At 44.1% G+C, this 26,281-nt stretch overlaps 55 non-coding genes across 55 annotated transcripts; 35 read left to right on the top strand and 20 right to left on the bottom strand.

The window, feature by feature from the left end:
• The first annotated feature begins 261 nt into the window (after positions 1–261).
• On the top strand, positions 262–380 carry LOC135474317 (5S ribosomal RNA). Its single transcript, XR_010444804.1, has one exon. It is a non-coding gene; the product is annotated as a 5S ribosomal RNA (ribosomal RNA).
• A 279-nt stretch (positions 381–659) lies between these two features.
• On the top strand, positions 660–778 carry LOC135474316 (5S ribosomal RNA). The gene has a single exon (XR_010444803.1). It is a non-coding gene; the product is annotated as a 5S ribosomal RNA (ribosomal RNA).
• A 252-nt stretch (positions 779–1,030) lies between these two features.
• Positions 1,031–1,137, bottom strand: LOC135474489 (U6 spliceosomal RNA). Its single transcript, XR_010444966.1, has one exon. It is a non-coding gene; the product is annotated as a U6 spliceosomal RNA (small nuclear RNA).
• A 530-nt stretch (positions 1,138–1,667) lies between these two features.
• On the top strand, positions 1,668–1,786 carry LOC135474240 (5S ribosomal RNA). Its single transcript, XR_010444731.1, has one exon. It is a non-coding gene; the product is annotated as a 5S ribosomal RNA (ribosomal RNA).
• Positions 1,787–2,038: 252 nt separating this feature from the next.
• LOC135474471 (U6 spliceosomal RNA) lies at positions 2,039–2,145 on the bottom strand. The gene has a single exon (XR_010444949.1). It is a non-coding gene; the product is annotated as a U6 spliceosomal RNA (small nuclear RNA).
• Positions 2,146–2,675: 530 nt separating this feature from the next.
• On the top strand, positions 2,676–2,794 carry LOC135474315 (5S ribosomal RNA). Its single transcript, XR_010444802.1, has one exon. It is a non-coding gene; the product is annotated as a 5S ribosomal RNA (ribosomal RNA).
• A 279-nt stretch (positions 2,795–3,073) lies between these two features.
• Positions 3,074–3,192, top strand: LOC135474239 (5S ribosomal RNA). Its single transcript, XR_010444730.1, has one exon. It is a non-coding gene; the product is annotated as a 5S ribosomal RNA (ribosomal RNA).
• A 252-nt stretch (positions 3,193–3,444) lies between these two features.
• On the bottom strand, positions 3,445–3,551 carry LOC135474470 (U6 spliceosomal RNA). The gene has a single exon (XR_010444948.1). It is a non-coding gene; the product is annotated as a U6 spliceosomal RNA (small nuclear RNA).
• A 530-nt stretch (positions 3,552–4,081) lies between these two features.
• On the top strand, positions 4,082–4,200 carry LOC135474314 (5S ribosomal RNA). The gene has a single exon (XR_010444801.1). It is a non-coding gene; the product is annotated as a 5S ribosomal RNA (ribosomal RNA).
• A 279-nt stretch (positions 4,201–4,479) lies between these two features.
• On the top strand, positions 4,480–4,598 carry LOC135474238 (5S ribosomal RNA). The gene has a single exon (XR_010444729.1). It is a non-coding gene; the product is annotated as a 5S ribosomal RNA (ribosomal RNA).
• Positions 4,599–4,850: 252 nt separating this feature from the next.
• LOC135474469 (U6 spliceosomal RNA) lies at positions 4,851–4,957 on the bottom strand. The gene has a single exon (XR_010444947.1). It is a non-coding gene; the product is annotated as a U6 spliceosomal RNA (small nuclear RNA).
• A 530-nt stretch (positions 4,958–5,487) lies between these two features.
• LOC135474312 (5S ribosomal RNA) lies at positions 5,488–5,606 on the top strand. Its single transcript, XR_010444799.1, has one exon. It is a non-coding gene; the product is annotated as a 5S ribosomal RNA (ribosomal RNA).
• A 279-nt stretch (positions 5,607–5,885) lies between these two features.
• Positions 5,886–6,004, top strand: LOC135474237 (5S ribosomal RNA). Its single transcript, XR_010444728.1, has one exon. It is a non-coding gene; the product is annotated as a 5S ribosomal RNA (ribosomal RNA).
• Positions 6,005–6,256: 252 nt separating this feature from the next.
• On the bottom strand, positions 6,257–6,363 carry LOC135474468 (U6 spliceosomal RNA). Its single transcript, XR_010444946.1, has one exon. It is a non-coding gene; the product is annotated as a U6 spliceosomal RNA (small nuclear RNA).
• Positions 6,364–6,893: 530 nt separating this feature from the next.
• On the top strand, positions 6,894–7,012 carry LOC135474311 (5S ribosomal RNA). The gene has a single exon (XR_010444798.1). It is a non-coding gene; the product is annotated as a 5S ribosomal RNA (ribosomal RNA).
• A 279-nt stretch (positions 7,013–7,291) lies between these two features.
• LOC135474236 (5S ribosomal RNA) lies at positions 7,292–7,410 on the top strand. The gene has a single exon (XR_010444727.1). It is a non-coding gene; the product is annotated as a 5S ribosomal RNA (ribosomal RNA).
• A 252-nt stretch (positions 7,411–7,662) lies between these two features.
• Positions 7,663–7,769, bottom strand: LOC135474467 (U6 spliceosomal RNA). The gene has a single exon (XR_010444945.1). It is a non-coding gene; the product is annotated as a U6 spliceosomal RNA (small nuclear RNA).
• A 530-nt stretch (positions 7,770–8,299) lies between these two features.
• LOC135474310 (5S ribosomal RNA) lies at positions 8,300–8,418 on the top strand. Its single transcript, XR_010444797.1, has one exon. It is a non-coding gene; the product is annotated as a 5S ribosomal RNA (ribosomal RNA).
• A 279-nt stretch (positions 8,419–8,697) lies between these two features.
• On the top strand, positions 8,698–8,816 carry LOC135474235 (5S ribosomal RNA). Its single transcript, XR_010444726.1, has one exon. It is a non-coding gene; the product is annotated as a 5S ribosomal RNA (ribosomal RNA).
• A 252-nt stretch (positions 8,817–9,068) lies between these two features.
• LOC135474464 (U6 spliceosomal RNA) lies at positions 9,069–9,175 on the bottom strand. The gene has a single exon (XR_010444943.1). It is a non-coding gene; the product is annotated as a U6 spliceosomal RNA (small nuclear RNA).
• A 530-nt stretch (positions 9,176–9,705) lies between these two features.
• On the top strand, positions 9,706–9,824 carry LOC135474309 (5S ribosomal RNA). Its single transcript, XR_010444796.1, has one exon. It is a non-coding gene; the product is annotated as a 5S ribosomal RNA (ribosomal RNA).
• Positions 9,825–10,103: 279 nt separating this feature from the next.
• LOC135474234 (5S ribosomal RNA) lies at positions 10,104–10,222 on the top strand. The gene has a single exon (XR_010444725.1). It is a non-coding gene; the product is annotated as a 5S ribosomal RNA (ribosomal RNA).
• A 252-nt stretch (positions 10,223–10,474) lies between these two features.
• On the bottom strand, positions 10,475–10,581 carry LOC135474463 (U6 spliceosomal RNA). The gene has a single exon (XR_010444942.1). It is a non-coding gene; the product is annotated as a U6 spliceosomal RNA (small nuclear RNA).
• A 530-nt stretch (positions 10,582–11,111) lies between these two features.
• LOC135474233 (5S ribosomal RNA) lies at positions 11,112–11,230 on the top strand. Its single transcript, XR_010444724.1, has one exon. It is a non-coding gene; the product is annotated as a 5S ribosomal RNA (ribosomal RNA).
• A 252-nt stretch (positions 11,231–11,482) lies between these two features.
• Positions 11,483–11,589, bottom strand: LOC135474462 (U6 spliceosomal RNA). Its single transcript, XR_010444941.1, has one exon. It is a non-coding gene; the product is annotated as a U6 spliceosomal RNA (small nuclear RNA).
• A 530-nt stretch (positions 11,590–12,119) lies between these two features.
• On the top strand, positions 12,120–12,238 carry LOC135474308 (5S ribosomal RNA). Its single transcript, XR_010444795.1, has one exon. It is a non-coding gene; the product is annotated as a 5S ribosomal RNA (ribosomal RNA).
• Positions 12,239–12,517: 279 nt separating this feature from the next.
• Positions 12,518–12,636, top strand: LOC135474307 (5S ribosomal RNA). The gene has a single exon (XR_010444794.1). It is a non-coding gene; the product is annotated as a 5S ribosomal RNA (ribosomal RNA).
• A 252-nt stretch (positions 12,637–12,888) lies between these two features.
• On the bottom strand, positions 12,889–12,995 carry LOC135474488 (U6 spliceosomal RNA). The gene has a single exon (XR_010444965.1). It is a non-coding gene; the product is annotated as a U6 spliceosomal RNA (small nuclear RNA).
• Positions 12,996–13,525: 530 nt separating this feature from the next.
• LOC135474232 (5S ribosomal RNA) lies at positions 13,526–13,644 on the top strand. The gene has a single exon (XR_010444723.1). It is a non-coding gene; the product is annotated as a 5S ribosomal RNA (ribosomal RNA).
• A 252-nt stretch (positions 13,645–13,896) lies between these two features.
• Positions 13,897–14,003, bottom strand: LOC135474461 (U6 spliceosomal RNA). Its single transcript, XR_010444940.1, has one exon. It is a non-coding gene; the product is annotated as a U6 spliceosomal RNA (small nuclear RNA).
• A 530-nt stretch (positions 14,004–14,533) lies between these two features.
• LOC135474305 (5S ribosomal RNA) lies at positions 14,534–14,652 on the top strand. Its single transcript, XR_010444793.1, has one exon. It is a non-coding gene; the product is annotated as a 5S ribosomal RNA (ribosomal RNA).
• A 279-nt stretch (positions 14,653–14,931) lies between these two features.
• On the top strand, positions 14,932–15,050 carry LOC135474230 (5S ribosomal RNA). Its single transcript, XR_010444721.1, has one exon. It is a non-coding gene; the product is annotated as a 5S ribosomal RNA (ribosomal RNA).
• A 252-nt stretch (positions 15,051–15,302) lies between these two features.
• Positions 15,303–15,409, bottom strand: LOC135474460 (U6 spliceosomal RNA). The gene has a single exon (XR_010444939.1). It is a non-coding gene; the product is annotated as a U6 spliceosomal RNA (small nuclear RNA).
• A 530-nt stretch (positions 15,410–15,939) lies between these two features.
• Positions 15,940–16,058, top strand: LOC135474304 (5S ribosomal RNA). Its single transcript, XR_010444792.1, has one exon. It is a non-coding gene; the product is annotated as a 5S ribosomal RNA (ribosomal RNA).
• A 279-nt stretch (positions 16,059–16,337) lies between these two features.
• On the top strand, positions 16,338–16,456 carry LOC135474229 (5S ribosomal RNA). The gene has a single exon (XR_010444720.1). It is a non-coding gene; the product is annotated as a 5S ribosomal RNA (ribosomal RNA).
• A 252-nt stretch (positions 16,457–16,708) lies between these two features.
• LOC135474458 (U6 spliceosomal RNA) lies at positions 16,709–16,815 on the bottom strand. Its single transcript, XR_010444938.1, has one exon. It is a non-coding gene; the product is annotated as a U6 spliceosomal RNA (small nuclear RNA).
• A 530-nt stretch (positions 16,816–17,345) lies between these two features.
• Positions 17,346–17,464, top strand: LOC135474303 (5S ribosomal RNA). Its single transcript, XR_010444791.1, has one exon. It is a non-coding gene; the product is annotated as a 5S ribosomal RNA (ribosomal RNA).
• A 279-nt stretch (positions 17,465–17,743) lies between these two features.
• LOC135474228 (5S ribosomal RNA) lies at positions 17,744–17,862 on the top strand. Its single transcript, XR_010444719.1, has one exon. It is a non-coding gene; the product is annotated as a 5S ribosomal RNA (ribosomal RNA).
• A 252-nt stretch (positions 17,863–18,114) lies between these two features.
• On the bottom strand, positions 18,115–18,221 carry LOC135474457 (U6 spliceosomal RNA). The gene has a single exon (XR_010444937.1). It is a non-coding gene; the product is annotated as a U6 spliceosomal RNA (small nuclear RNA).
• Positions 18,222–18,751: 530 nt separating this feature from the next.
• On the top strand, positions 18,752–18,870 carry LOC135474302 (5S ribosomal RNA). The gene has a single exon (XR_010444790.1). It is a non-coding gene; the product is annotated as a 5S ribosomal RNA (ribosomal RNA).
• A 279-nt stretch (positions 18,871–19,149) lies between these two features.
• Positions 19,150–19,268, top strand: LOC135474226 (5S ribosomal RNA). Its single transcript, XR_010444718.1, has one exon. It is a non-coding gene; the product is annotated as a 5S ribosomal RNA (ribosomal RNA).
• Positions 19,269–19,520: 252 nt separating this feature from the next.
• Positions 19,521–19,627, bottom strand: LOC135474456 (U6 spliceosomal RNA). The gene has a single exon (XR_010444936.1). It is a non-coding gene; the product is annotated as a U6 spliceosomal RNA (small nuclear RNA).
• A 530-nt stretch (positions 19,628–20,157) lies between these two features.
• LOC135474299 (5S ribosomal RNA) lies at positions 20,158–20,276 on the top strand. The gene has a single exon (XR_010444788.1). It is a non-coding gene; the product is annotated as a 5S ribosomal RNA (ribosomal RNA).
• Positions 20,277–20,555: 279 nt separating this feature from the next.
• On the top strand, positions 20,556–20,674 carry LOC135474225 (5S ribosomal RNA). Its single transcript, XR_010444717.1, has one exon. It is a non-coding gene; the product is annotated as a 5S ribosomal RNA (ribosomal RNA).
• Positions 20,675–20,926: 252 nt separating this feature from the next.
• LOC135474455 (U6 spliceosomal RNA) lies at positions 20,927–21,033 on the bottom strand. Its single transcript, XR_010444935.1, has one exon. It is a non-coding gene; the product is annotated as a U6 spliceosomal RNA (small nuclear RNA).
• Positions 21,034–21,563: 530 nt separating this feature from the next.
• Positions 21,564–21,682, top strand: LOC135474224 (5S ribosomal RNA). Its single transcript, XR_010444716.1, has one exon. It is a non-coding gene; the product is annotated as a 5S ribosomal RNA (ribosomal RNA).
• Positions 21,683–21,961: 279 nt separating this feature from the next.
• Positions 21,962–22,080, top strand: LOC135474223 (5S ribosomal RNA). Its single transcript, XR_010444715.1, has one exon. It is a non-coding gene; the product is annotated as a 5S ribosomal RNA (ribosomal RNA).
• Positions 22,081–22,332: 252 nt separating this feature from the next.
• LOC135474454 (U6 spliceosomal RNA) lies at positions 22,333–22,439 on the bottom strand. The gene has a single exon (XR_010444934.1). It is a non-coding gene; the product is annotated as a U6 spliceosomal RNA (small nuclear RNA).
• Positions 22,440–22,969: 530 nt separating this feature from the next.
• On the top strand, positions 22,970–23,088 carry LOC135474222 (5S ribosomal RNA). The gene has a single exon (XR_010444714.1). It is a non-coding gene; the product is annotated as a 5S ribosomal RNA (ribosomal RNA).
• Positions 23,089–23,367: 279 nt separating this feature from the next.
• LOC135474221 (5S ribosomal RNA) lies at positions 23,368–23,486 on the top strand. The gene has a single exon (XR_010444713.1). It is a non-coding gene; the product is annotated as a 5S ribosomal RNA (ribosomal RNA).
• A 253-nt stretch (positions 23,487–23,739) lies between these two features.
• LOC135474452 (U6 spliceosomal RNA) lies at positions 23,740–23,846 on the bottom strand. The gene has a single exon (XR_010444932.1). It is a non-coding gene; the product is annotated as a U6 spliceosomal RNA (small nuclear RNA).
• A 530-nt stretch (positions 23,847–24,376) lies between these two features.
• LOC135474333 (5S ribosomal RNA) lies at positions 24,377–24,495 on the top strand. Its single transcript, XR_010444819.1, has one exon. It is a non-coding gene; the product is annotated as a 5S ribosomal RNA (ribosomal RNA).
• Positions 24,496–24,746: 251 nt separating this feature from the next.
• Positions 24,747–24,853, bottom strand: LOC135474451 (U6 spliceosomal RNA). Its single transcript, XR_010444931.1, has one exon. It is a non-coding gene; the product is annotated as a U6 spliceosomal RNA (small nuclear RNA).
• Positions 24,854–25,383: 530 nt separating this feature from the next.
• Positions 25,384–25,502, top strand: LOC135474220 (5S ribosomal RNA). The gene has a single exon (XR_010444712.1). It is a non-coding gene; the product is annotated as a 5S ribosomal RNA (ribosomal RNA).
• A 252-nt stretch (positions 25,503–25,754) lies between these two features.
• On the bottom strand, positions 25,755–25,861 carry LOC135474450 (U6 spliceosomal RNA). Its single transcript, XR_010444930.1, has one exon. It is a non-coding gene; the product is annotated as a U6 spliceosomal RNA (small nuclear RNA).
• Between the last annotated feature and the right edge of the window lie 420 nt (positions 25,862–26,281).

Here is a 26,281-nt window from a genome sequence, read left to right as displayed (position 1 = left end):
TTGGGACGATGCTCCCAATGCGGACACACACACGCAGCCACACGCTATGTACACTGGTGGGTGGGGAAATGTGGATATGAGTTATCGCCCCTAGTGTGACTTGTATGGTCCATCTAAGCCAAGACAGACGTGGGATGGCAGGGAGTTTGTTGTCTTCGTTCAAACGGCCATCCAGCCTCTTCACTGTTTGGTGCACTTGTTCTGATATTCCATGCATTTTATTTCACCACCAATATATAGCAAAGTTTTACCCCAACAAGAGCCTACGGCCATATCACGTTGAAAACACCGGTTCTCGTCTGAACACCGAAGTTAAGCAACGTCGAGCCCGGTTAGTACTTGGATGGGTGACCGCCTGGGAACACCGGGTGCTGTAGGCTAGCAACCTCTTTTTTTGTTTTTTTTTTCTCTCTCTCTCTTTTTCTTCATTAATACCAAGATGTATGTACCCATGGTGGGTGGGGAAATGTGGATATGAGTTATCGCCCCTAGTGTGACTTGTATGGTCCATCTAAGCCAAGACAGACGTGGGATGGCAGGGAGTTTGTTGTCTTCGTTCAAACGGCCATCCAGCCTCTTCACTGTTTGGTGCACTTGTTCTGATATTCCATGCATTTTATTTCACCACCAATATATAGCAAAGTTTTACCCAAACCAGTGCCTACGGCCATATCACGTTGAAAACACCGGTTCTCGTCTGAACACCGAAGTTAAGCAACGTCGAGCCCGGTTAGTACTTGGATGGGTGACCGCCTGGGAACACCGGGTGCTGTAGGCTAGCAACCTCTTTTTTTTTTTTTTTTTTTCTTTTTTTCTCTCTCTCTCTTTTTCTTCATTAATACCAAGATGTATGTACCCAGATAAATAAGGATAAACTGAATTGAACCAACGATATGAATCCGAATTCTTGCTTTTTTGTTTTTCTGCTCCAGGACATCCAGACGATCTTTTAAAAACGCTGGGAGAACAAAAGTCTGTTACAAGCGCTGGGAGAGACTGGGGCTGAAGAGAAAAGAAAAGAAAAGAAAAGAAAAATATGGAACGCTTCACGAATTTGCGTGTCATCCTTGCACAGGGGCCATGCTAATCTTCTCTGTATCGTTCCAATTTTAGTATATGTACTGCCGAAGCAAGTACGAGAGTAGCAGCCATGCCGTCTTGCTTTATACAAGGCCGACGTGCACCTTTGCCGCATGATGGGCTCTTGATATTTGCATATAAACGTGTAGCCCAAAACGTAGAACCAACGTATTTAATCGTGGTTTTTTCAGTAGACGCTATCTAAATGGGTGCGCTCACAGCCTGTGGATTTTCGTTTTTTTCTCATACTAAAATGATATTTTGCCAACAAAATTTAGGTGCAAAGAAAATGAAGTACAAGTATAGTGGTTGACATGGAACAGGGGTTGGGACGATGCTCCCAATGCGGACACACACACGCAGCCACACGCTATGTACACTGGTGGGTGGGGAAATGTGGATATGAGTTATCGCCCCTAGTGTGACTTGTATGGTCCATCTAAGCCAAGACAGACGTGGGATGGCAGGGAGTTTGTTGTCTTCGTTCAAACGGCCATCCAGCCTCTTCACTGTTTGGTGCACTTGTTCTGATATTCCATGCATTTTATTTCACCACCAATATATAGCAAAGTTTTACCCAAACCAGTGCCTACGGCCATATCACGTTGAAAACACCGGTTCTCGTCCGAACACCGAAGTTAAGCAACGTCGAGCCCGGTTAGTACTTGGATGGGTGACCGCCTGGGAACACCGGGTGCTGTAGGCTAGCAACCTCTTTTTTTTTTTTTTTTTTTCTTTTTTTCTCTCTCTCTCTTTTTCTTCATTAATACCAAGATGTATGTACCCAGATAAATAAGGATAAACTGAATTGAACCAACGATATGAATCCGAATTCTTGCTTTTTTGTTTTTCTGCTCCAGGACATCCAGACGATCTTTTAAAAACGCTGGGAGAACAAAAGTCTGTTACAAGCGCTGGGAGAGACTGGGGCTGAAGAGAAAAGAAAAGAAAAGAAAAGAAAAATATGGAACGCTTCACGAATTTGCGTGTCATCCTTGCGCAGGGGCCATGCTAATCTTCTCTGTATCGTTCCAATTTTAGTATATGTACTGCCGAAGCAAGTACGAGAGTAGCAGCCATGCCGTCTTGCTTTATACAAGGCCGACGTGCACCTTTGCCGCATGATGGGCTCTTGATATTTGCATATAAACGTGTAGCCCAAAACGTAGAACCAACGTATTTAATCGTGGTTTTTTCAGTAGACGCTATCTAAATGGGTGCGCTCACAGCCTGTGGATTTTCGTTTTTTTCTCATACTAAAATGATATTTTGCCAACAAAATTTAGGTGCAAAGAAAATGAAGTACAAGTATAGTGGTTGACATGGAACAGGGGTTGGGACGATGCTCCCAATGCGGACACACACACGCAGCCACACGCTATGTACACTGGTGGGTGGGGAAATGTGGATATGAGTTATCGCCCCTAGTGTGACTTGTATGGTCCATCTAAGCCAAGACAGACGTGGGATGGCAGGGAGTTTGTTGTCTTCGTTCAAACGGCCATCCAGCCTCTTCACTGTTTGGTGCACTTGTTCTGATATTCCATGCATTTTATTTCACCACCAATATATAGCAAAGTTTTACCCCAACAAGAGCCTACGGCCATATCACGTTGAAAACACCGGTTCTCGTCTGAACACCGAAGTTAAGCAACGTCGAGCCCGGTTAGTACTTGGATGGGTGACCGCCTGGGAACACCGGGTGCTGTAGGCTAGCAACCTCTTTTTTTGTTTTTTTTTTCTCTCTCTCTCTTTTTCTTCATTAATACCAAGATGTATGTACCCATGGTGGGTGGGGAAATGTGGATATGAGTTATCGCCCCTAGTGTGACTTGTATGGTCCATCTAAGCCAAGACAGACGTGGGATGGCAGGGAGTTTGTTGTCTTCGTTCAAACGGCCATCCAGCCTCTTCACTGTTTGGTGCACTTGTTCTGATATTCCATGCATTTTATTTCACCACCAATATATAGCAAAGTTTTACCCAAACCAGTGCCTACGGCCATATCACGTTGAAAACACCGGTTCTCGTCCGAACACCGAAGTTAAGCAACGTCGAGCCCGGTTAGTACTTGGATGGGTGACCGCCTGGGAACACCGGGTGCTGTAGGCTAGCAACCTCTTTTTTTTTTTTTTTTTTTCTTTTTTTCTCTCTCTCTCTTTTTCTTCATTAATACCAAGATGTATGTACCCATATAAATAAGGATAAACTGAATTGAACCAACGATATGAATCCGAATTCTTGCTTTTTTGTTTTTCTGCTCCAGGACATCCAGACGATCTTTTAAAAACGCTGGGAGAACAAAAGTCTGTTACAAGCGCTGGGAGAGACTGGGGCTGAAGAGAAAAGAAAAGAAAAGAAAAGAAAAATATGGAACGCTTCACGAATTTGCGTGTCATCCTTGCGCAGGGGCCATGCTAATCTTCTCTGTATCGTTCCAATTTTAGTATATGTACTGCCGAAGCAAGTACGAGAGTAGCAGCCATGCCGTCTTGCTTTATACAAGGCCGACGTGCACCTTTGCCGCATGATGGGCTCTTGATATTTGCATATAAACGTGTAGCCCAAAACGTAGAACCAACGTATTTAATCGTGGTTTTTTCAGTAGACGCTATCTAAATGGGTGCGCTCACAGCCTGTGGATTTTCGTTTTTTTCTCATACTAAAATGATATTTTGCCAACAAAATTTAGGTGCAAAGAAAATGAAGTACAAGTATAGTGGTTGACATGGAACAGGGGTTGGGACGATGCTCCCAATGCGGACACACACACGCAGCCACACGCTATGTACACTGGTGGGTGGGGAAATGTGGATATGAGTTATCGCCCCTAGTGTGACTTGTATGGTCCATCTAAGCCAAGACAGACGTGGGATGGCAGGGAGTTTGTTGTCTTCGTTCAAACGGCCATCCAGCCTCTTCACTGTTTGGTGCACTTGTTCTGATATTCCATGCATTTTATTTCACCACCAATATATAGCAAAGTTTTACCCCAACAAGAGCCTACGGCCATATCACGTTGAAAACACCGGTTCTCGTCTGAACACCGAAGTTAAGCAACGTCGAGCCCGGTTAGTACTTGGATGGGTGACCGCCTGGGAACACCGGGTGCTGTAGGCTAGCAACCTCTTTTTTTGTTTTTTTTTTCTCTCTCTCTCTTTTTCTTCATTAATACCAAGATGTATGTACCCATGGTGGGTGGGGAAATGTGGATATGAGTTATCGCCCCTAGTGTGACTTGTATGGTCCATCTAAGCCAAGACAGACGTGGGATGGCAGGGAGTTTGTTGTCTTCGTTCAAACGGCCATCCAGCCTCTTCACTGTTTGGTGCACTTGTTCTGATATTCCATGCATTTTATTTCACCACCAATATATAGCAAAGTTTTACCCAAACCAGTGCCTACGGCCATATCACGTTGAAAACACCGGTTCTCGTCCGAACACCGAAGTTAAGCAACGTCGAGCCCGGTTAGTACTTGGATGGGTGACCGCCTGGGAACACCGGGTGCTGTAGGCTAGCAACCTCTTTTTTTTTTTTTTTTTTTCTTTTTTTCTCTCTCTCTCTTTTTCTTCATTAATACCAAGATGTATGTACCCAGATAAATAAGGATAAACTGAATTGAACCAACGATATGAATCCGAATTCTTGCTTTTTTGTTTTTCTGCTCCAGGACATCCAGACGATCTTTTAAAAACGCTGGGAGAACAAAAGTCTGTTACAAGCGCTGGGAGAGACTGGGGCTGAAGAGAAAAGAAAAGAAAAGAAAAGAAAAATATGGAACGCTTCACGAATTTGCGTGTCATCCTTGCGCAGGGGCCATGCTAATCTTCTCTGTATCGTTCCAATTTTAGTATATGTACTGCCGAAGCAAGTACGAGAGTAGCAGCCATGCCGTCTTGCTTTATACAAGGCCGACGTGCACCTTTGCCGCATGATGGGCTCTTGATATTTGCATATAAACGTGTAGCCCAAAACGTAGAACCAACGTATTTAATCGTGGTTTTTTCAGTAGACGCTATCTAAATGGGTGCGCTCACAGCCTGTGGATTTTCGTTTTTTTCTCATACTAAAATGATATTTTGCCAACAAAATTTAGGTGCAAAGAAAATGAAGTACAAGTATAGTGGTTGACATGGAACAGGGGTTGGGACGATGCTCCCAATGCGGACACACACACGCAGCCACACGCTATGTACACTGGTGGGTGGGGAAATGTGGATATGAGTTATCGCCCCTAGTGTGACTTGTATGGTCCATCTAAGCCAAGACAGACGTGGGATGGCAGGGAGTTTGTTGTCTTCGTTCAAACGGCCATCCAGCCTCTTCACTGTTTGGTGCACTTGTTCTGATATTCCATGCATTTTATTTCACCACCAATATATAGCAAAGTTTTACCCCAACAAGAGCCTACGGCCATATCACGTTGAAAACACCGGTTCTCGTCTGAACACCGAAGTTAAGCAACGTCGAGCCCGGTTAGTACTTGGATGGGTGACCGCCTGGGAACACCGGGTGCTGTAGGCTAGCAACCTCTTTTTTTGTTTTTTTTTTCTCTCTCTCTCTTTTTCTTCATTAATACCAAGATGTATGTACCCATGGTGGGTGGGGAAATGTGGATATGAGTTATCGCCCCTAGTGTGACTTGTATGGTCCATCTAAGCCAAGACAGACGTGGGATGGCAGGGAGTTTGTTGTCTTCGTTCAAACGGCCATCCAGCCTCTTCACTGTTTGGTGCACTTGTTCTGATATTCCATGCATTTTATTTCACCACCAATATATAGCAAAGTTTTACCCAAACCAGTGCCTACGGCCATATCACGTTGAAAACACCGGTTCTCGTCCGAACACCGAAGTTAAGCAACGTCGAGCCCGGTTAGTACTTGGATGGGTGACCGCCTGGGAACACCGGGTGCTGTAGGCTAGCAACCTCTTTTTTTTTTTTTTTTTTTCTTTTTTTCTCTCTCTCTCTTTTTCTTCATTAATACCAAGATGTATGTACCCAGATAAATAAGGATAAACTGAATTGAACCAACGATATGAATCCGAATTCTTGCTTTTTTGTTTTTCTGCTCCAGGACATCCAGACGATCTTTTAAAAACGCTGGGAGAACAAAAGTCTGTTACAAGCGCTGGGAGAGACTGGGGCTGAAGAGAAAAGAAAAGAAAAGAAAAGAAAAATATGGAACGCTTCACGAATTTGCGTGTCATCCTTGCGCAGGGGCCATGCTAATCTTCTCTGTATCGTTCCAATTTTAGTATATGTACTGCCGAAGCAAGTACGAGAGTAGCAGCCATGCCGTCTTGCTTTATACAAGGCCGACGTGCACCTTTGCCGCATGATGGGCTCTTGATATTTGCATATAAACGTGTAGCCCAAAACGTAGAACCAACGTATTTAATCGTGGTTTTTTCAGTAGACGCTATCTAAATGGGTGCGCTCACAGCCTGTGGATTTTCGTTTTTTTCTCATACTAAAATGATATTTTGCCAACAAAATTTAGGTGCAAAGAAAATGAAGTACAAGTATAGTGGTTGACATGGAACAGGGGTTGGGACGATGCTCCCAATGCGGACACACACACGCAGCCACACGCTATGTACACTGGTGGGTGGGGAAATGTGGATATGAGTTATCGCCCCTAGTGTGACTTGTATGGTCCATCTAAGCCAAGACAGACGTGGGATGGCAGGGAGTTTGTTGTCTTCGTTCAAACGGCCATCCAGCCTCTTCACTGTTTGGTGCACTTGTTCTGATATTCCATGCATTTTATTTCACCACCAATATATAGCAAAGTTTTACCCCAACAAGAGCCTACGGCCATATCACGTTGAAAACACCGGTTCTCGTCTGAACACCGAAGTTAAGCAACGTCGAGCCCGGTTAGTACTTGGATGGGTGACCGCCTGGGAACACCGGGTGCTGTAGGCTAGCAACCTCTTTTTTTGTTTTTTTTTTCTCTCTCTCTCTTTTTCTTCATTAATACCAAGATGTATGTACCCATGGTGGGTGGGGAAATGTGGATATGAGTTATCGCCCCTAGTGTGACTTGTATGGTCCATCTAAGCCAAGACAGACGTGGGATGGCAGGGAGTTTGTTGTCTTCGTTCAAACGGCCATCCAGCCTCTTCACTGTTTGGTGCACTTGTTCTGATATTCCATGCATTTTATTTCACCACCAATATATAGCAAAGTTTTACCCAAACCAGTGCCTACGGCCATATCACGTTGAAAACACCGGTTCTCGTCCGAACACCGAAGTTAAGCAACGTCGAGCCCGGTTAGTACTTGGATGGGTGACCGCCTGGGAACACCGGGTGCTGTAGGCTAGCAACCTCTTTTTTTTTTTTTTTTTTTCTTTTTTTCTCTCTCTCTCTTTTTCTTCATTAATACCAAGATGTATGTACCCAGATAAATAAGGATAAACTGAATTGAACCAACGATATGAATCCGAATTCTTGCTTTTTTGTTTTTCTGCTCCAGGACATCCAGACGATCTTTTAAAAACGCTGGGAGAACAAAAGTCTGTTACAAGCGCTGGGAGAGACTGGGGCTGAAGAGAAAAGAAAAGAAAAGAAAAGAAAAATATGGAACGCTTCACGAATTTGCGTGTCATCCTTGCGCAGGGGCCATGCTAATCTTCTCTGTATCGTTCCAATTTTAGTATATGTACTGCCGAAGCAAGTACGAGAGTAGCAGCCATGCCGTCTTGCTTTATACAAGGCCGACGTGCACCTTTGCCGCATGATGGGCTCTTGATATTTGCATATAAACGTGTAGCCCAAAACGTAGAACCAACGTATTTAATCGTGGTTTTTTCAGTAGACGCTATCTAAATGGGTGCGCTCACAGCCTGTGGATTTTCGTTTTTTTCTCATACTAAAATGATATTTTGCCAACAAAATTTAGGTGCAAAGAAAATGAAGTACAAGTATAGTGGTTGACATGGAACAGGGGTTGGGACGATGCTCCCAATGCGGACACACACACGCAGCCACACGCTATGTACACTGGTGGGTGGGGAAATGTGGATATGAGTTATCGCCCCTAGTGTGACTTGTATGGTCCATCTAAGCCAAGACAGACGTGGGATGGCAGGGAGTTTGTTGTCTTCGTTCAAACGGCCATCCAGCCTCTTCACTGTTTGGTGCACTTGTTCTGATATTCCATGCATTTTATTTCACCACCAATATATAGCAAAGTTTTACCCCAACAAGAGCCTACGGCCATATCACGTTGAAAACACCGGTTCTCGTCTGAACACCGAAGTTAAGCAACGTCGAGCCCGGTTAGTACTTGGATGGGTGACCGCCTGGGAACACCGGGTGCTGTAGGCTAGCAACCTCTTTTTTTGTTTTTTTTTTCTCTCTCTCTCTTTTTCTTCATTAATACCAAGATGTATGTACCCATGGTGGGTGGGGAAATGTGGATATGAGTTATCGCCCCTAGTGTGACTTGTATGGTCCATCTAAGCCAAGACAGACGTGGGATGGCAGGGAGTTTGTTGTCTTCGTTCAAACGGCCATCCAGCCTCTTCACTGTTTGGTGCACTTGTTCTGATATTCCATGCATTTTATTTCACCACCAATATATAGCAAAGTTTTACCCAAACCAGTGCCTACGGCCATATCACGTTGAAAACACCGGTTCTCGTCCGAACACCGAAGTTAAGCAACGTCGAGCCCGGTTAGTACTTGGATGGGTGACCGCCTGGGAACACCGGGTGCTGTAGGCTAGCAACCTCTTTTTTTTTTTTTTTTTTTCTTTTTTTCTCTCTCTCTCTTTTTCTTCATTAATACCAAGATGTATGTACCCAGATAAATAAGGATAAACTGAATTGAACCAACGATATGAATCCGAATTCTTGCTTTTTTGTTTTTCTGCTCCAGGACATCCAGACGATCTTTTAAAAACGCTGGGAGAACAAAAGTCTGTTACAAGCGCTGGGAGAGACTGGGGCTGAAGAGAAAAGAAAAGAAAAGAAAAGAAAAATATGGAACGCTTCACGAATTTGCGTGTCATCCTTGCGCAGGGGCCATGCTAATCTTCTCTGTATCGTTCCAATTTTAGTATATGTACTGCCGAAGCAAGTACGAGAGTAGCAGCCATGCCGTCTTGCTTTATACAAGGCCGACGTGCACCTTTGCCGCATGATGGGCTCTTGATATTTGCATATAAACGTGTAGCCCAAAACGTAGAACCAACGTATTTAATCGTGGTTTTTTCAGTAGACGCTATCTAAATGGGTGCGCTCACAGCCTGTGGATTTTCGTTTTTTTCTCATACTAAAATGATATTTTGCCAACAAAATTTAGGTGCAAAGAAAATGAAGTACAAGTATAGTGGTTGACATGGAACAGGGGTTGGGACGATGCTCCCAATGCGGACACACACACGCAGCCACACGCTATGTACACTGGTGGGTGGGGAAATGTGGATATGAGTTATCGCCCCTAGTGTGACTTGTATGGTCCATCTAAGCCAAGACAGACGTGGGATGGCAGGGAGTTTGTTGTCTTCGTTCAAACGGCCATCCAGCCTCTTCACTGTTTGGTGCACTTGTTCTGATATTCCATGCATTTTATTTCACCACCAATATATAGCAAAGTTTTACCCCAACAAGAGCCTACGGCCATATCACGTTGAAAACACCGGTTCTCGTCTGAACACCGAAGTTAAGCAACGTCGAGCCCGGTTAGTACTTGGATGGGTGACCGCCTGGGAACACCGGGTGCTGTAGGCTAGCAACCTCTTTTTTTGTTTTTTTTTTCTCTCTCTCTCTTTTTCTTCATTAATACCAAGATGTATGTACCCATGGTGGGTGGGGAAATGTGGATATGAGTTATCGCCCCTAGTGTGACTTGTATGGTCCATCTAAGCCAAGACAGACGTGGGATGGCAGGGAGTTTGTTGTCTTCGTTCAAACGGCCATCCAGCCTCTTCACTGTTTGGTGCACTTGTTCTGATATTCCATGCATTTTATTTCACCACCAATATATAGCAAAGTTTTACCCAAACCAGTGCCTACGGCCATATCACGTTGAAAACACCGGTTCTCGTCCGAACACCGAAGTTAAGCAACGTCGAGCCCGGTTAGTACTTGGATGGGTGACCGCCTGGGAACACCGGGTGCTGTAGGCTAGCAACCTCTTTTTTTTTTTTTTTTTTTCTTTTTTTCTCTCTCTCTCTTTTTCTTCATTAATACCAAGATGTATGTACCCAGATAAATAAGGATAAACTGAATTGAACCAACGATATGAATCCGAATTCTTGCTTTTTTGTTTTTCTGCTCCAGGACATCCAGACGATCTTTTAAAAACGCTGGGAGAACAAAAGTCTGTTACAAGCGCTGGGAGAGACTGGGGCTGAAGAGAAAAGAAAAGAAAAGAAAAGAAAAATATGGAACGCTTCACGAATTTGCGTGTCATCCTTGCGCAGGGGCCATGCTAATCTTCTCTGTATCGTTCCAATTTTAGTATATGTACTGCCGAAGCAAGTACGAGAGTAGCAGCCATGCCGTCTTGCTTTATACAAGGCCGACGTGCACCTTTGCCGCATGATGGGCTCTTGATATTTGCATATAAACGTGTAGCCCAAAACGTAGAACCAACGTATTTAATCGTGGTTTTTTCAGTAGACGCTATCTAAATGGGTGCGCTCACAGCCTGTGGATTTTCGTTTTTTTCTCATACTAAAATGATATTTTGCCAACAAAATTTAGGTGCAAAGAAAATGAAGTACAAGTATAGTGGTTGACATGGAACAGGGGTTGGGACGATGCTCCCAATGCGGACACACACACGCAGCCACACGCTATGTACACTGGTGGGTGGGGAAATGTGGATATGAGTTATCGCCCCTAGTGTGACTTGTATGGTCCATCTAAGCCAAGACAGACGTGGGATGGCAGGGAGTTTGTTGTCTTCGTTCAAACGGCCATCCAGCCTCTTCACTGTTTGGTGCACTTGTTCTGATATTCCATGCATTTTATTTCACCACCAATATATAGCAAAGTTTTACCCAAACCAGTGCCTACGGCCATATCACGTTGAAAACACCGGTTCTCGTCCGAACACCGAAGTTAAGCAACGTCGAGCCCGGTTAGTACTTGGATGGGTGACCGCCTGGGAACACCGGGTGCTGTAGGCTAGCAACCTCTTTTTTTTTTTTTTTTTTTCTTTTTTTCTCTCTCTCTCTTTTTCTTCATTAATACCAAGATGTATGTACCCAGATAAATAAGGATAAACTGAATTGAACCAACGATATGAATCCGAATTCTTGCTTTTTTGTTTTTCTGCTCCAGGACATCCAGACGATCTTTTAAAAACGCTGGGAGAACAAAAGTCTGTTACAAGCGCTGGGAGAGACTGGGGCTGAAGAGAAAAGAAAAGAAAAGAAAAGAAAAATATGGAACGCTTCACGAATTTGCGTGTCATCCTTGCGCAGGGGCCATGCTAATCTTCTCTGTATCGTTCCAATTTTAGTATATGTACTGCCGAAGCAAGTACGAGAGTAGCAGCCATGCCGTCTTGCTTTATACAAGGCCGACGTGCACCTTTGCCGCATGATGGGCTCTTGATATTTGCATATAAACGTGTAGCCCAAAACGTAGAACCAACGTATTTAATCGTGGTTTTTTCAGTAGACGCTATCTAAATGGGTGCGCTCACAGCCTGTGGATTTTCGTTTTTTTCTCATACTAAAATGATATTTTGCCAACAAAATTTAGGTGCAAAGAAAATGAAGTACAAGTATAGTGGTTGACATGGAACAGGGGTTGGGACGATGCTCCCAATGCGGACACACACACGCAGCCACACGCTATGTACACTGGTGGGTGGGGAAATGTGGATATGAGTTATCGCCCCTAGTGTGACTTGTATGGTCCATCTAAGCCAAGACAGACGTGGGATGGCAGGGAGTTTGTTGTCTTCGTTCAAACGGCCATCCAGCCTCTTCACTGTTTGGTGCACTTGTTCTGATATTCCATGCATTTTATTTCACCACCAATATATAGCAAAGTTTTACCCCAACAAGAGCCTACGGCCATATCACGTTGAAAACACCGGTTCTCGTCTGAACACCGAAGTTAAGCAACGTCGAGCCCGGTTAGTACTTGGATGGGTGACCGCCTGGGAACACCGGGTGCTGTAGGCTAGCAACCTCTTTTTTTGTTTTTTTTTTCTCTCTCTCTCTTTTTCTTCATTAATACCAAGATGTATGTACCCATGGTGGGTGGGGAAATGTGGATATGAGTTATCGCCCCTAGTGTGACTTGTATGGTCCATCTAAGCCAAGACAGACGTGGGATGGCAGGGAGTTTGTTGTCTTCGTTCAAACGGCCATCCAGCCTCTTCACTGTTTGGTGCACTTGTTCTGATATTCCATGCATTTTATTTCACCACCAATATATAGCAAAGTTTTACCCAAACCAGTGCCTACGGCCATATCACGTTGAAAACACCGGTTCTCGTCTGAACACCGAAGTTAAGCAACGTCGAGCCCGGTTAGTACTTGGATGGGTGACCGCCTGGGAACACCGGGTGCTGTAGGCTAGCAACCTCTTTTTTTTTTTTTTTTTTTCTTTTTTTCTCTCTCTCTCTTTTTCTTCATTAATACCAAGATGTATGTACCCAGATAAATAAGGATAAACTGAATTGAACCAACGATATGAATCCGAATTCTTGCTTTTTTGTTTTTCTGCTCCAGGACATCCAGACGATCTTTTAAAAACGCTGGGAGAACAAAAGTCTGTTACAAGCGCTGGGAGAGACTGGGGCTGAAGAGAAAAGAAAAGAAAAGAAAAGAAAAATATGGAACGCTTCACGAATTTGCGTGTCATCCTTGCACAGGGGCCATGCTAATCTTCTCTGTATCGTTCCAATTTTAGTATATGTACTGCCGAAGCAAGTACGAGAGTAGCAGCCATGCCGTCTTGCTTTATACAAGGCCGACGTGCACCTTTGCCGCATGATGGGCTCTTGATATTTGCATATAAACGTGTAGCCCAAAACGTAGAACCAATGTATTTAATCGTGGTTTTTTCAGTAGACGCTATCTAAATGGGTGCGCTCACAGCCTGTGGATTTTCGTTTTTTTCTCATACTAAAATGATATTTTGCCAACAAAATTTAGGTGCAAAGAAAATGAAGTACAAGTATAGTGGTTGACATGGAACAGGGGTTGGGACGATGCTCCCAATGCGGACACACACACGCAGCCACACGCTATGTACACTGGTGGGTGGGGAAATGTGGATATGAGTTATCGCCCCTAGTGTGACTTGTATGGTCCATCTAAGCCAAGACAGACGTGGGATGGCAGGGAGTTTGTTGTCTTCGTTCAAACGGCCATCCAGCCTCTTCACTGTTTGGTGCACTTGTTCTGATATTCCATGCATTTTATTTCACCACCAATATATAGCAAAGTTTTACCCAAACCAGTGCCTACGGCCATATCACGTTGAAAACACCGGTTCTCGTCCGAACACCGAAGTTAAGCAACGTCGAGCCCGGTTAGTACTTGGATGGGTGACCGCCTGGGAACACCGGGTGCTGTAGGCTAGCAACCTCTTTTTTTTTTTTTTTTTTTCTTTTTTTCTCTCTCTCTCTTTTTCTTCATTAATACCAAGATGTATGTACCCAGATAAATAAGGATAAACTGAATTGAACCAACGATATGAATCCGAATTCTTGCTTTTTTGTTTTTCTGCTCCAGGACATCCAGACGATCTTTTAAAAACGCTGGGAGAACAAAAGTCTGTTACAAGCGCTGGGAGAGACTGGGGCTGAAGAGAAAAGAAAAGAAAAGAAAAGAAAAATATGGAACGCTTCACGAATTTGCGTGTCATCCTTGCGCAGGGGCCATGCTAATCTTCTCTGTATCGTTCCAATTTTAGTATATGTACTGCCGAAGCAAGTACGAGAGTAGCAGCCATGCCGTCTTGCTTTATACAAGGCCGACGTGCACCTTTGCCGCATGATGGGCTCTTGATATTTGCATATAAACGTGTAGCCCAAAACGTAGAACCAACGTATTTAATCGTGGTTTTTTCAGTAGACGCTATCTAAATGGGTGCGCTCACAGCCTGTGGATTTTCGTTTTTTTCTCATACTAAAATGATATTTTGCCAACAAAATTTAGGTGCAAAGAAAATGAAGTACAAGTATAGTGGTTGACATGGAACAGGGGTTGGGACGATGCTCCCAATGCGGACACACACACGCAGCCACACGCTATGTACACTGGTGGGTGGGGAAATGTGGATATGAGTTATCGCCCCTAGTGTGACTTGTATGGTCCATCTAAGCCAAGACAGACGTGGGATGGCAGGGAGTTTGTTGTCTTCGTTCAAACGGCCATCCAGCCTCTTCACTGTTTGGTGCACTTGTTCTGATATTCCATGCATTTTATTTCACCACCAATATATAGCAAAGTTTTACCCCAACAAGAGCCTACGGCCATATCACGTTGAAAACACCGGTTCTCGTCTGAACACCGAAGTTAAGCAACGTCGAGCCCGGTTAGTACTTGGATGGGTGACCGCCTGGGAACACCGGGTGCTGTAGGCTAGCAACCTCTTTTTTTGTTTTTTTTTTCTCTCTCTCTCTTTTTCTTCATTAATACCAAGATGTATGTACCCATGGTGGGTGGGGAAATGTGGATATGAGTTATCGCCCCTAGTGTGACTTGTATGGTCCATCTAAGCCAAGACAGACGTGGGATGGCAGGGAGTTTGTTGTCTTCGTTCAAACGGCCATCCAGCCTCTTCACTGTTTGGTGCACTTGTTCTGATATTCCATGCATTTTATTTCACCACCAATATATAGCAAAGTTTTACCCAAACCAGTGCCTACGGCCATATCACGTTGAAAACACCGGTTCTCGTCCGAACACCGAAGTTAAGCAACGTCGAGCCCGGTTAGTACTTGGATGGGTGACCGCCTGGGAACACCGGGTGCTGTAGGCTAGCAACCTCTTTTTTTTTTTTTTTTTTTCTTTTTTTCTCTCTCTCTCTTTTTCTTCATTAATACCAAGATGTATGTACCCAGATAAATAAGGATAAACTGAATTGAACCAACGATATGAATCCGAATTCTTGCTTTTTTGTTTTTCTGCTCCAGGACATCCAGACGATCTTTTAAAAACGCTGGGAGAACAAAAGTCTGTTACAAGCGCTGGGAGAGACTGGGGCTGAAGAGAAAAGAAAAGAAAAGAAAAGAAAAATATGGAACGCTTCACGAATTTGCGTGTCATCCTTGCGCAGGGGCCATGCTAATCTTCTCTGTATCGTTCCAATTTTAGTATATGTACTGCCGAAGCAAGTACGAGAGTAGCAGCCATGCCGTCTTGCTTTATACAAGGCCGACGTGCACCTTTGCCGCATGATGGGCTCTTGATATTTGCATATAAACGTGTAGCCCAAAACGTAGAACCAACGTATTTAATCGTGGTTTTTTCAGTAGACGCTATCTAAATGGGTGCGCTCACAGCCTGTGGATTTTCGTTTTTTTCTCATACTAAAATGATATTTTGCCAACAAAATTTAGGTGCAAAGAAAATGAAGTACAAGTATAGTGGTTGACATGGAACAGGGGTTGGGACGATGCTCCCAATGCGGACACACACACGCAGCCACACGCTATGTACACTGGTGGGTGGGGAAATGTGGATATGAGTTATCGCCCCTAGTGTGACTTGTATGGTCCATCTAAGCCAAGACAGACGTGGGATGGCAGGGAGTTTGTTGTCTTCGTTCAAACGGCCATCCAGCCTCTTCACTGTTTGGTGCACTTGTTCTGATATTCCATGCATTTTATTTCACCACCAATATATAGCAAAGTTTTACCCCAACAAGAGCCTACGGCCATATCACGTTGAAAACACCGGTTCTCGTCTGAACACCGAAGTTAAGCAACGTCGAGCCCGGTTAGTACTTGGATGGGTGACCGCCTGGGAACACCGGGTGCTGTAGGCTAGCAACCTCTTTTTTTGTTTTTTTTTTCTCTCTCTCTCTTTTTCTTCATTAATACCAAGATGTATGTACCCATGGTGGGTGGGGAAATGTGGATATGAGTTATCGCCCCTAGTGTGACTTGTATGGTCCATCTAAGCCAAGACAGACGTGGGATGGCAGGGAGTTTGTTGTCTTCGTTCAAACGGCCATCCAGCCTCTTCACTGTTTGGTGCACTTGTTCTGATATTCCATGCATTTTATTTCACCACCAATATATAGCAAAGTTTTACCCAAACCAGTGCCTACGGCCATATCACGTTGAAAACACCGGTTCTCGTCCGAACACCGAAGTTAAGCAACGTCGAGCCCGGTTAGTACTTGGATGGGTGACCGCCTGGGAACACCGGGTGCTGTAGGCTAGCAACCTCTTTTTTTTTTTTTTTTTTTCTTTTTTTCTCTCTCTCTCTTTTTCTTCATTAATACCAAGATGTATGTACCCAGATAAATAAGGATAAACTGAATTGAACCAACGATATGAATCCGAATTCTTGCTTTTTTGTTTTTCTGCTCCAGGACATCCAGACGATCTTTTAAAAACGCTGGGAGAACAAAAGTCTGTTACAAGCGCTGGGAGAGACTGGGGCTGAAGAGAAAAGAAAAGAAAAGAAAAGAAAAATATGGAACGCTTCACGAATTTGCGTGTCATCCTTGCGCAGGGGCCATGCTAATCTTCTCTGTATCGTTCCAATTTTAGTATATGTACTGCCGAAGCAAGTACGAGAGTAGCAGCCATGCCGTCTTGCTTTATACAAGGCCGACGTGCACCTTTGCCGCATGATGGGCTCTTGATATTTGCATATAAACGTGTAGCCCAAAACGTAGAACCAACGTATTTAATCGTGGTTTTTTCAGTAGACGCTATCTAAATGGGTGCGCTCACAGCCTGTGGATTTTCGTTTTTTTCTCATACTAAAATGATATTTTGCCAACAAAATTTAGGTGCAAAGAAAATGAAGTACAAGTATAGTGGTTGACATGGAACAGGGGTTGGGACGATGCTCCCAATGCGGACACACACACGCAGCCACACGCTATGTACACTGGTGGGTGGGGAAATGTGGATATGAGTTATCGCCCCTAGTGTGACTTGTATGGTCCATCTAAGCCAAGACAGACGTGGGATGGCAGGGAGTTTGTTGTCTTCGTTCAAACGGCCATCCAGCCTCTTCACTGTTTGGTGCACTTGTTCTGATATTCCATGCATTTTATTTCACCACCAATATATAGCAAAGTTTTACCCCAACAAGAGCCTACGGCCATATCACGTTGAAAACACCGGTTCTCGTCTGAACACCGAAGTTAAGCAACGTCGAGCCCGGTTAGTACTTGGATGGGTGACCGCCTGGGAACACCGGGTGCTGTAGGCTAGCAACCTCTTTTTTTGTTTTTTTTTTCTCTCTCTCTCTTTTTCTTCATTAATACCAAGATGTATGTACCCATGGTGGGTGGGGAAATGTGGATATGAGTTATCGCCCCTAGTGTGACTTGTATGGTCCATCTAAGCCAAGACAGACGTGGGATGGCAGGGAGTTTGTTGTCTTCGTTCAAACGGCCATCCAGCCTCTTCACTGTTTGGTGCACTTGTTCTGATATTCCATGCATTTTATTTCACCACCAATATATAGCAAAGTTTTACCCAAACCAGTGCCTACGGCCATATCACGTTGAAAACACCGGTTCTCGTCCGAACACCGAAGTTAAGCAACGTCGAGCCCGGTTAGTACTTGGATGGGTGACCGCCTGGGAACACCGGGTGCTGTAGGCTAGCAACCTCTTTTTTTTTTTTTTTTTTTCTTTTTTTCTCTCTCTCTCTTTTTCTTCATTAATACCAAGATGTATGTACCCAGATAAATAAGGATAAACTGAATTGAACCAACGATATGAATCCGAATTCTTGCTTTTTTGTTTTTCTGCTCCAGGACATCCAGACGATCTTTTAAAAACGCTGGGAGAACAAAAGTCTGTTACAAGCGCTGGGAGAGACTGGGGCTGAAGAGAAAAGAAAAGAAAAGAAAAGAAAAATATGGAACGCTTCACGAATTTGCGTGTCATCCTTGCGCAGGGGCCATGCTAATCTTCTCTGTATCGTTCCAATTTTAGTATATGTACTGCCGAAGCAAGTACGAGAGTAGCAGCCATGCCGTCTTGCTTTATACAAGGCCGACGTGCACCTTTGCCGCATGATGGGCTCTTGATATTTGCATATAAACGTGTAGCCCAAAACGTAGAACCAACGTATTTAATCGTGGTTTTTTCAGTAGACGCTATCTAAATGGGTGCGCTCACAGCCTGTGGATTTTCGTTTTTTTCTCATACTAAAATGATATTTTGCCAACAAAATTTAGGTGCAAAGAAAATGAAGTACAAGTATAGTGGTTGACATGGAACAGGGGTTGGGACGATGCTCCCAATGCGGACACACACACGCAGCCACACGCTATGTACACTGGTGGGTGGGGAAATGTGGATATGAGTTATCGCCCCTAGTGTGACTTGTATGGTCCATCTAAGCCAAGACAGACGTGGGATGGCAGGGAGTTTGTTGTCTTCGTTCAAACGGCCATCCAGCCTCTTCACTGTTTGGTGCACTTGTTCTGATATTCCATGCATTTTATTTCACCACCAATATATAGCAAAGTTTTACCCCAACAAGAGCCTACGGCCATATCACGTTGAAAACACCGGTTCTCGTCTGAACACCGAAGTTAAGCAACGTCGAGCCCGGTTAGTACTTGGATGGGTGACCGCCTGGGAACACCGGGTGCTGTAGGCTAGCAACCTCTTTTTTTGTTTTTTTTTTCTCTCTCTCTCTTTTTCTTCATTAATACCAAGATGTATGTACCCATGGTGGGTGGGGAAATGTGGATATGAGTTATCGCCCCTAGTGTGACTTGTATGGTCCATCTAAGCCAAGACAGACGTGGGATGGCAGGGAGTTTGTTGTCTTCGTTCAAACGGCCATCCAGCCTCTTCACTGTTTGGTGCACTTGTTCTGATATTCCATGCATTTTATTTCACCACCAATATATAGCAAAGTTTTACCCAAACCAGTGCCTACGGCCATATCACGTTGAAAACACCGGTTCTCGTCCGAACACCGAAGTTAAGCAACGTCGAGCCCGGTTAGTACTTGGATGGGTGACCGCCTGGGAACACCGGGTGCTGTAGGCTAGCAACCTCTTTTTTTTTTTTTTTTTTTCTTTTTTTCTCTCTCTCTCTTTTTCTTCATTAATACCAAGATGTATGTACCCATATAAATAAGGATAAACTGAATTGAACCAACGATATGAATCCGAATTCTTGCTTTTTTGTTTTTCTGCTCCAGGACATCCAGACGATCTTTTAAAAACGCTGGGAGAACAAAAGTCTGTTACAAGCGCTGGGAGAGACTGGGGCTGAAGAGAAAAGAAAAGAAAAGAAAAGAAAAATATGGAACGCTTCACGAATTTGCGTGTCATCCTTGCGCAGGGGCCATGCTAATCTTCTCTGTATCGTTCCAATTTTAGTATATGTACTGCCGAAGCAAGTACGAGAGTAGCAGCCATGCCGTCTTGCTTTATACAAGGCCGACGTGCACCTTTGCCGCATGATGGGCTCTTGATATTTGCATATAAACGTGTAGCCCAAAACGTAGAACCAACGTATTTAATCGTGGTTTTTTCAGTAGACGCTATCTAAATGGGTGCGCTCACAGCCTGTGGATTTTCGTTTTTTTCTCATACTAAAATGATATTTTGCCAACAAAATTTAGGTGCAAAGAAAATGAAGTACAAGTATAGTGGTTGACATGGAACAGGGGTTGGGACGATGCTCCCAATGCGGACACACACACGCAGCCACACGCTATGTACACTGGTGGGTGGGGAAATGTGGATATGAGTTATCGCCCCTAGTGTGACTTGTATGGTCCATCTAAGCCAAGACAGACGTGGGATGGCAGGGAGTTTGTTGTCTTCGTTCAAACGGCCATCCAGCCTCTTCACTGTTTGGTGCACTTGTTCTGATATTCCATGCATTTTATTTCACCACCAATATATAGCAAAGTTTTACCCCAACAAGAGCCTACGGCCATATCACGTTGAAAACACCGGTTCTCGTCTGAACACCGAAGTTAAGCAACGTCGAGCCCGGTTAGTACTTGGATGGGTGACCGCCTGGGAACACCGGGTGCTGTAGGCTAGCAACCTCTTTTTTTGTTTTTTTTTTCTCTCTCTCTCTTTTTCTTCATTAATACCAAGATGTATGTACCCATGGTGGGTGGGGAAATGTGGATATGAGTTATCGCCCCTAGTGTGACTTGTATGGTCCATCTAAGCCAAGACAGACGTGGGATGGCAGGGAGTTTGTTGTCTTCGTTCAAACGGCCATCCAGCCTCTTCACTGTTTGGTGCACTTGTTCTGATATTCCATGCATTTTATTTCACCACCAATATATAGCAAAGTTTTACCCAAACCAGTGCCTACGGCCATATCACGTTGAAAACACCGGTTCTCGTCCGAACACCGAAGTTAAGCAACGTCGAGCCCGGTTAGTACTTGGATGGGTGACCGCCTGGGAACACCGGGTGCTGTAGGCTAGCAACCTCTTTTTTTTTTTTTTTTTTTCTTTTTTTCTCTCTCTCTCTTTTTCTTCATTAATACCAAGATGTATGTACCCAGATAAATAAGGATAAACTGAATTGAACCAACGATATGAATCCGAATTCTTGCTTTTTTGTTTTTCTGCTCCAGGACATCCAGACGATCTTTTAAAAACGCTGGGAGAACAAAAGTCTGTTACAAGCGCTGGGAGAGACTGGGGCTGAAGAGAAAAGAAAAGAAAAGAAAAGAAAAATATGGAACGCTTCACGAATTTGCGTGTCATCCTTGCGCAGGGGCCATGCTAATCTTCTCTGTATCGTTCCAATTTTAGTATATGTACTGCCGAAGCAAGTACGAGAGTAGCAGCCATGCCGTCTTGCTTTATACAAGGCCGACGTGCACCTTTGCCGCATGATGGGCTCTTGATATTTGCATATAAACGTGTAGCCCAAAACGTAGAACCAACGTATTTAATCGTGGTTTTTTCAGTAGACGCTATCTAAATGGGTGCGCTCACAGCCTGTGGATTTTCGTTTTTTTCTCATACTAAAATGATATTTTGCCAACAAAATTTAGGTGCAAAGAAAATGAAGTACAAGTATAGTGGTTGACATGGAACAGGGGTTGGGACGATGCTCCCAATGCGGACACACACACGCAGCCACACGCTATGTACACTGGTGGGTGGGGAAATGTGGATATGAGTTATCGCCCCTAGTGTGACTTGTATGGTCCATCTAAGCCAAGACAGACGTGGGATGGCAGGGAGTTTGTTGTCTTCGTTCAAACGGCCATCCAGCCTCTTCACTGTTTGGTGCACTTGTTCTGATATTCCATGCATTTTATTTCACCACCAATATATAGCAAAGTTTTACCCCAACAAGAGCCTACGGCCATATCACGTTGAAAACACCGGTTCTCGTCCGAACACCGAAGTTAAGCAACGTCGAGCCCGGTTAGTACTTGGATGGGTGACCGCCTGGGAACACCGGGTGCTGTAGGCTAGCAACCTCTTTTTTTGTTTTTTTTTTCTCTCTCTCTCTTTTTCTTCATTAATACCAAGATGTATGTACCCATGGTGGGTGGGGAAATGTGGATATGAGTTATCGCCCCTAGTGTGACTTGTATGGTCCATCTAAGCCAAGACAGACGTGGGATGGCAGGGAGTTTGTTGTCTTCGTTCAAACGGCCATCCAGCCTCTTCACTGTTTGGTGCACTTGTTCTGATATTCCATGCATTTTATTTCACCACCAATATATAGCAAAGTTTTACCCAAACCAGTGCCTACGGCCATATCACGTTGAAAACACCGGTTCTCGTCCGAACACCGAAGTTAAGCAACGTCGAGCCCGGTTAGTACTTGGATGGGTGACCGCCTGGGAACACCGGGTGCTGTAGGCTAGCAACCTCTTTTTTTTTTTTTTTTTTTCTTTTTTTCTCTCTCTCTCTTTTTCTTCATTAATACCAAGATGTATGTACCCAGATAAATAAGGATAAACTGAATTGAACCAACGATATGAATCCGAATTCTTGCTTTTTTGTTTTTCTGCTCCAGGACATCCAGACGATCTTTTAAAAACGCTGGGAGAACAAAAGTCTGTTACAAGCGCTGGGAGAGACTGGGGCTGAAGAGAAAAGAAAAGAAAAGAAAAGAAAAATATGGAACGCTTCACGAATTTGCGTGTCATCCTTGCGCAGGGGCCATGCTAATCTTCTCTGTATCGTTCCAATTTTAGTATATGTACTGCCGAAGCAAGTACGAGAGTAGCAGCCATGCCGTCTTGCTTTATACAAGGCCGACGTGCACCTTTGCCGCATGATGGGCTCTTGATATTTGCATATAAACGTGTAGCCCAAAACGTAGAACCAACGTATTTAATCGTGGTTTTTTCAGTAGACGCTATCTAAATGGGTGCGCTCACAGCCTGTGGATTTTCGTTTTTTTCTCATACTAAAATGATATTTTGCCAACAAAATTTAGGTGCAAAGAAAATGAAGTACAAGTATAGTGGTTGACATGGAACAGGGGTTGGGACGATGCTCCCAATGCGGACACACACACGCAGCCACACGCTATGTACACTGGTGGGTGGGGAAATGTGGATATGAGTTATCGCCCCTAGTGTGACTTGTATGGTCCATCTAAGCCAAGACAGACGTGGGATGGCAGGGAGTTTGTTGTCTTCGTTCAAACGGCCATCCAGCCTCTTCACTGTTTGGTGCACTTGTTCTGATATTCCATGCATTTTATTTCACCACCAATATATAGCAAAGTTTTACCCCAACAAGAGCCTACGGCCATATCACGTTGAAAACACCGGTTCTCGTCCGAACACCGAAGTTAAGCAACGTCGAGCCCGGTTAGTACTTGGATGGGTGACCGCCTGGGAACACCGGGTGCTGTAGGCTAGCAACCTCTTTTTTTGTTTTTTTTTTCTCTCTCTCTCTTTTTCTTCATTAATACCAAGATGCATGTACCCATGGTGGGTGGGGAAATGTGGATATGAGTTATCGCCCCTAGTGTGACTTGTATGGTCCATCTAAGCCAAGACAGACGTGGGATGGCAGGGAGTTTGTTGTCTTCGTTCAAACGGCCATCCAGCCTCTTCACTGTTTGGTGCACTTGTTCTGATATTCCATGCATTTTATTTCACCACCAATATATAGCAAAGTTTTACCCAAACCAGTGCCTACGGCCATATCACGTTGAAAACACCGGTTCTCGTCCGAACACCGAAGTTAAGCAACGTCGAGCCCGGTTAGTACTTGGATGGGTGACCGCCTGGGAACACCGGGTGCTGTAGGCTAGCAACCTCTTTTTTTTTTTTTTTTTTTTCTTTTTTTCTCTCTCTCTCTTTTTCTTCATTAATACCAAGATGTATGTACCCAGATAAATAAGGATAAACTGAATTGAACCAACGATATGAATCCGAATTCTTGCTTTTTTGTTTTTCTGCTCCAGGACATCCAGACGATCTTTTAAAAACGCTGGGAGAACAAAAGTCTGTTACAAGCGCTGGGAGAGACTGGGGCTGAAGAGAAAAGAAAAGAAAAGAAAAGAAAAATATGGAACGCTTCACGAATTTGCGTGTCATCCTTGCGCAGGGGCCATGCTAATCTTCTCTGTATCGTTCCAATTTTAGTATATGTACTGCCGAAGCAAGTACGAGAGTAGCAGCCATGCCGTCTTGCTTTATACAAGGCCGACGTGCACCTTTGCCGCATGATGGGCTCTTGATATTTGCATATAAACGTGTAGCCCAAAACGTAGAACCAACGTATTTAATCGTGGTTTTTTCAGTAGACGCTATCTAAATGGGTGCGCTCACAGCCTGTGGATTTTCGTTTTTTTCTCATACTAAAATGATATTTTGCCAACAAAATTTAGGTGCAAAGAAAATGAAGTACAAGTATAGTGGTTGACATGGAACAGGGGTTGGGACGATGCTCCCAATGCGGACACACACACGCAGCCACACGCTATGTACACTGGTGGGTGGGGAAATGTGGATATGAGTTATCGCCCCTAGTGTGACTTGTATGGTCCATCTAAGCCAAGACAGACGTGGGATGGCAGGGAGTTTGTTGTCTTCGTTCAAACGGCCATCCAGCCTCTTCACTGTTTGGTGCACTTGTTCTGATATTCCATGCATTTTATTTCACCACCAATATATAGCAAAGTTTTACCCAAACCAGTGCCTACGGCCATATCACGTTGAAAACACCGGTTCTCGTCCGAACACCGAAGTTAAGCAACGTCGAGCCCGGTTAGTACTTGGATGGGTGACCGCCTGGGAACACCGGATGCTGTAGGCTAACAACCTCTTTTTTTTTTTTTTTTTTCTTTTTTTCTCTCTCTCTCTTTTTCTTCATTAATACCAAGATGTATGTACCCAGATAAATAAGGATAAACTGAATTGAACCAACGATATGAATCCGAATTCTTGCTTTTTTGTTTTTCTGCTCCAGGACATCCAGACGATCTTTTAAAAACGCTGGGAGAACAAAAGTCTGTTACAAGCGCTGGGAGAGACTGGGGCTGAAGAGAAAAGAAAAGAAAAGAAAAGAAAAATATGGAACGCTTCACGAATTTGCGTGTCATCCTTGCGCAGGGGCCATGCTAATCTTCTCTGTATCGTTCCAATTTTAGTATATGTACTGCCGAAGCAAGTACGAGAGTAGCAGCCATGCCGTCTTGCTTTATACAAGGCCGACGTGCACCTTTGCCGCATGATGGGCTCTTGATATTTGCATATAAACGTGTAGCCCAAGACGTAGAACCAACGTATTTAATCGTGGTTTTTTCAGTAGACGCTATCTAAATGGGTGCGCTCACAGCCTGTGGATTTTCGTTTTTTTCTCATACTAAAATGTTATTTTGCCAACAAAATTTAGGTGCAAAGAAAATGAAGTACAAGTATAGTGGTTGACATGGAACAGGGGTTGGGACGATGCTCCCAATGCGGACACACACACGCAGCCACACGCTATGTACACTGGTGGGTGGGGAAATGTGGATATGAGTTATCGCCCCTAGTGTGACTTGTATGGTCCATCTAAGCCAAGACAGACGTGGGATGGCAGGGAGTTTGTTGTCTTCGTTCAAACGGCCATCCAGCCTCTTCACTGTTTGGTGCACTTGTTCTGATATTCCATGCATTTTATTTCACCACCAATATATAGCAAAGTTTTACCCAAACCAGTGCCTACGGCCATATCACGTTGAAAACACCGGTTCTCGTCCGAACACCGAAGTTAAGCAACGTCGAGCCCGGTTAGTACTTGGATGGGTGACCGCCTGGGAACACCGGGTGCTGTAGGCTAGCAACCTCTTTTTTTTTTTTTTTTTTTCTTTTTTTCTCTCTCTCTCTTTTTCTTCATTAATACCAAGATGTATGTACCCAGATAAATAAGGATAAACTGAATTGAACCAACGATATGAATCCGAATTCTTGCTTTTTTGTTTTTCTGCTCCAGGACATCCAGACGATCTTTTAAAAACGCTGGGAGAACAAAAGTCTGTTACAAGCGCTGGGAGAGACTGGGGCTGAAGAGAAAAGAAAAGAAAAGAAAAGAAAAATATGGAACGCTTCACGAATTTGCGTGTCATCCTTGCGCAGGGGCCATGCTAATCTTCTCTGTATCGTTCCAATTTTAGTATATGTACTGCCGAAGCAAGTACGAGAGTAGCAGCCATGCCGTCTTGCTTTATACAAGGCCGACGTGCACCTTTGCCGCATGATGGGCTCTTGATATTTGCATATAAACGTGTAGCCCAAAACGTAGAACCAACGTATTTAATCGTGGTTTTTTCAGTAGACACTATCTAAATGGGTGCGCTCACAGCCTGTGGATTTTCGTTTTTTTCTCATACTAAAATGATATTTTGCCAACAAAATTTAGGTGCAAAGAAAATGAAGTACAAGTATAGTGGTTGACATGGAACAGGGGTTGGGACGATGCTCCCAATGCGGACACACACACGCAGCCACACGCTATGTACACTGGTGGGTGGGGAAATGTGGATATGAGTTCTCGCCCCTAGTGTGACTTGTATGGTCCATCTAAGCCAAGACAGACGTGGGATGGCAGGGAGTTTGTT

Source organism: Liolophura sinensis, chromosome 8, assembly GCF_032854445.1.
Source record: "Liolophura sinensis isolate JHLJ2023 chromosome 8, CUHK_Ljap_v2, whole genome shotgun sequence".
NCBI lineage: Eukaryota > Metazoa > Mollusca > Polyplacophora > Chitonida > Chitonidae > Liolophura > Liolophura sinensis.
This window is presented reverse-complemented; position numbering and strand designations above follow the sequence as displayed.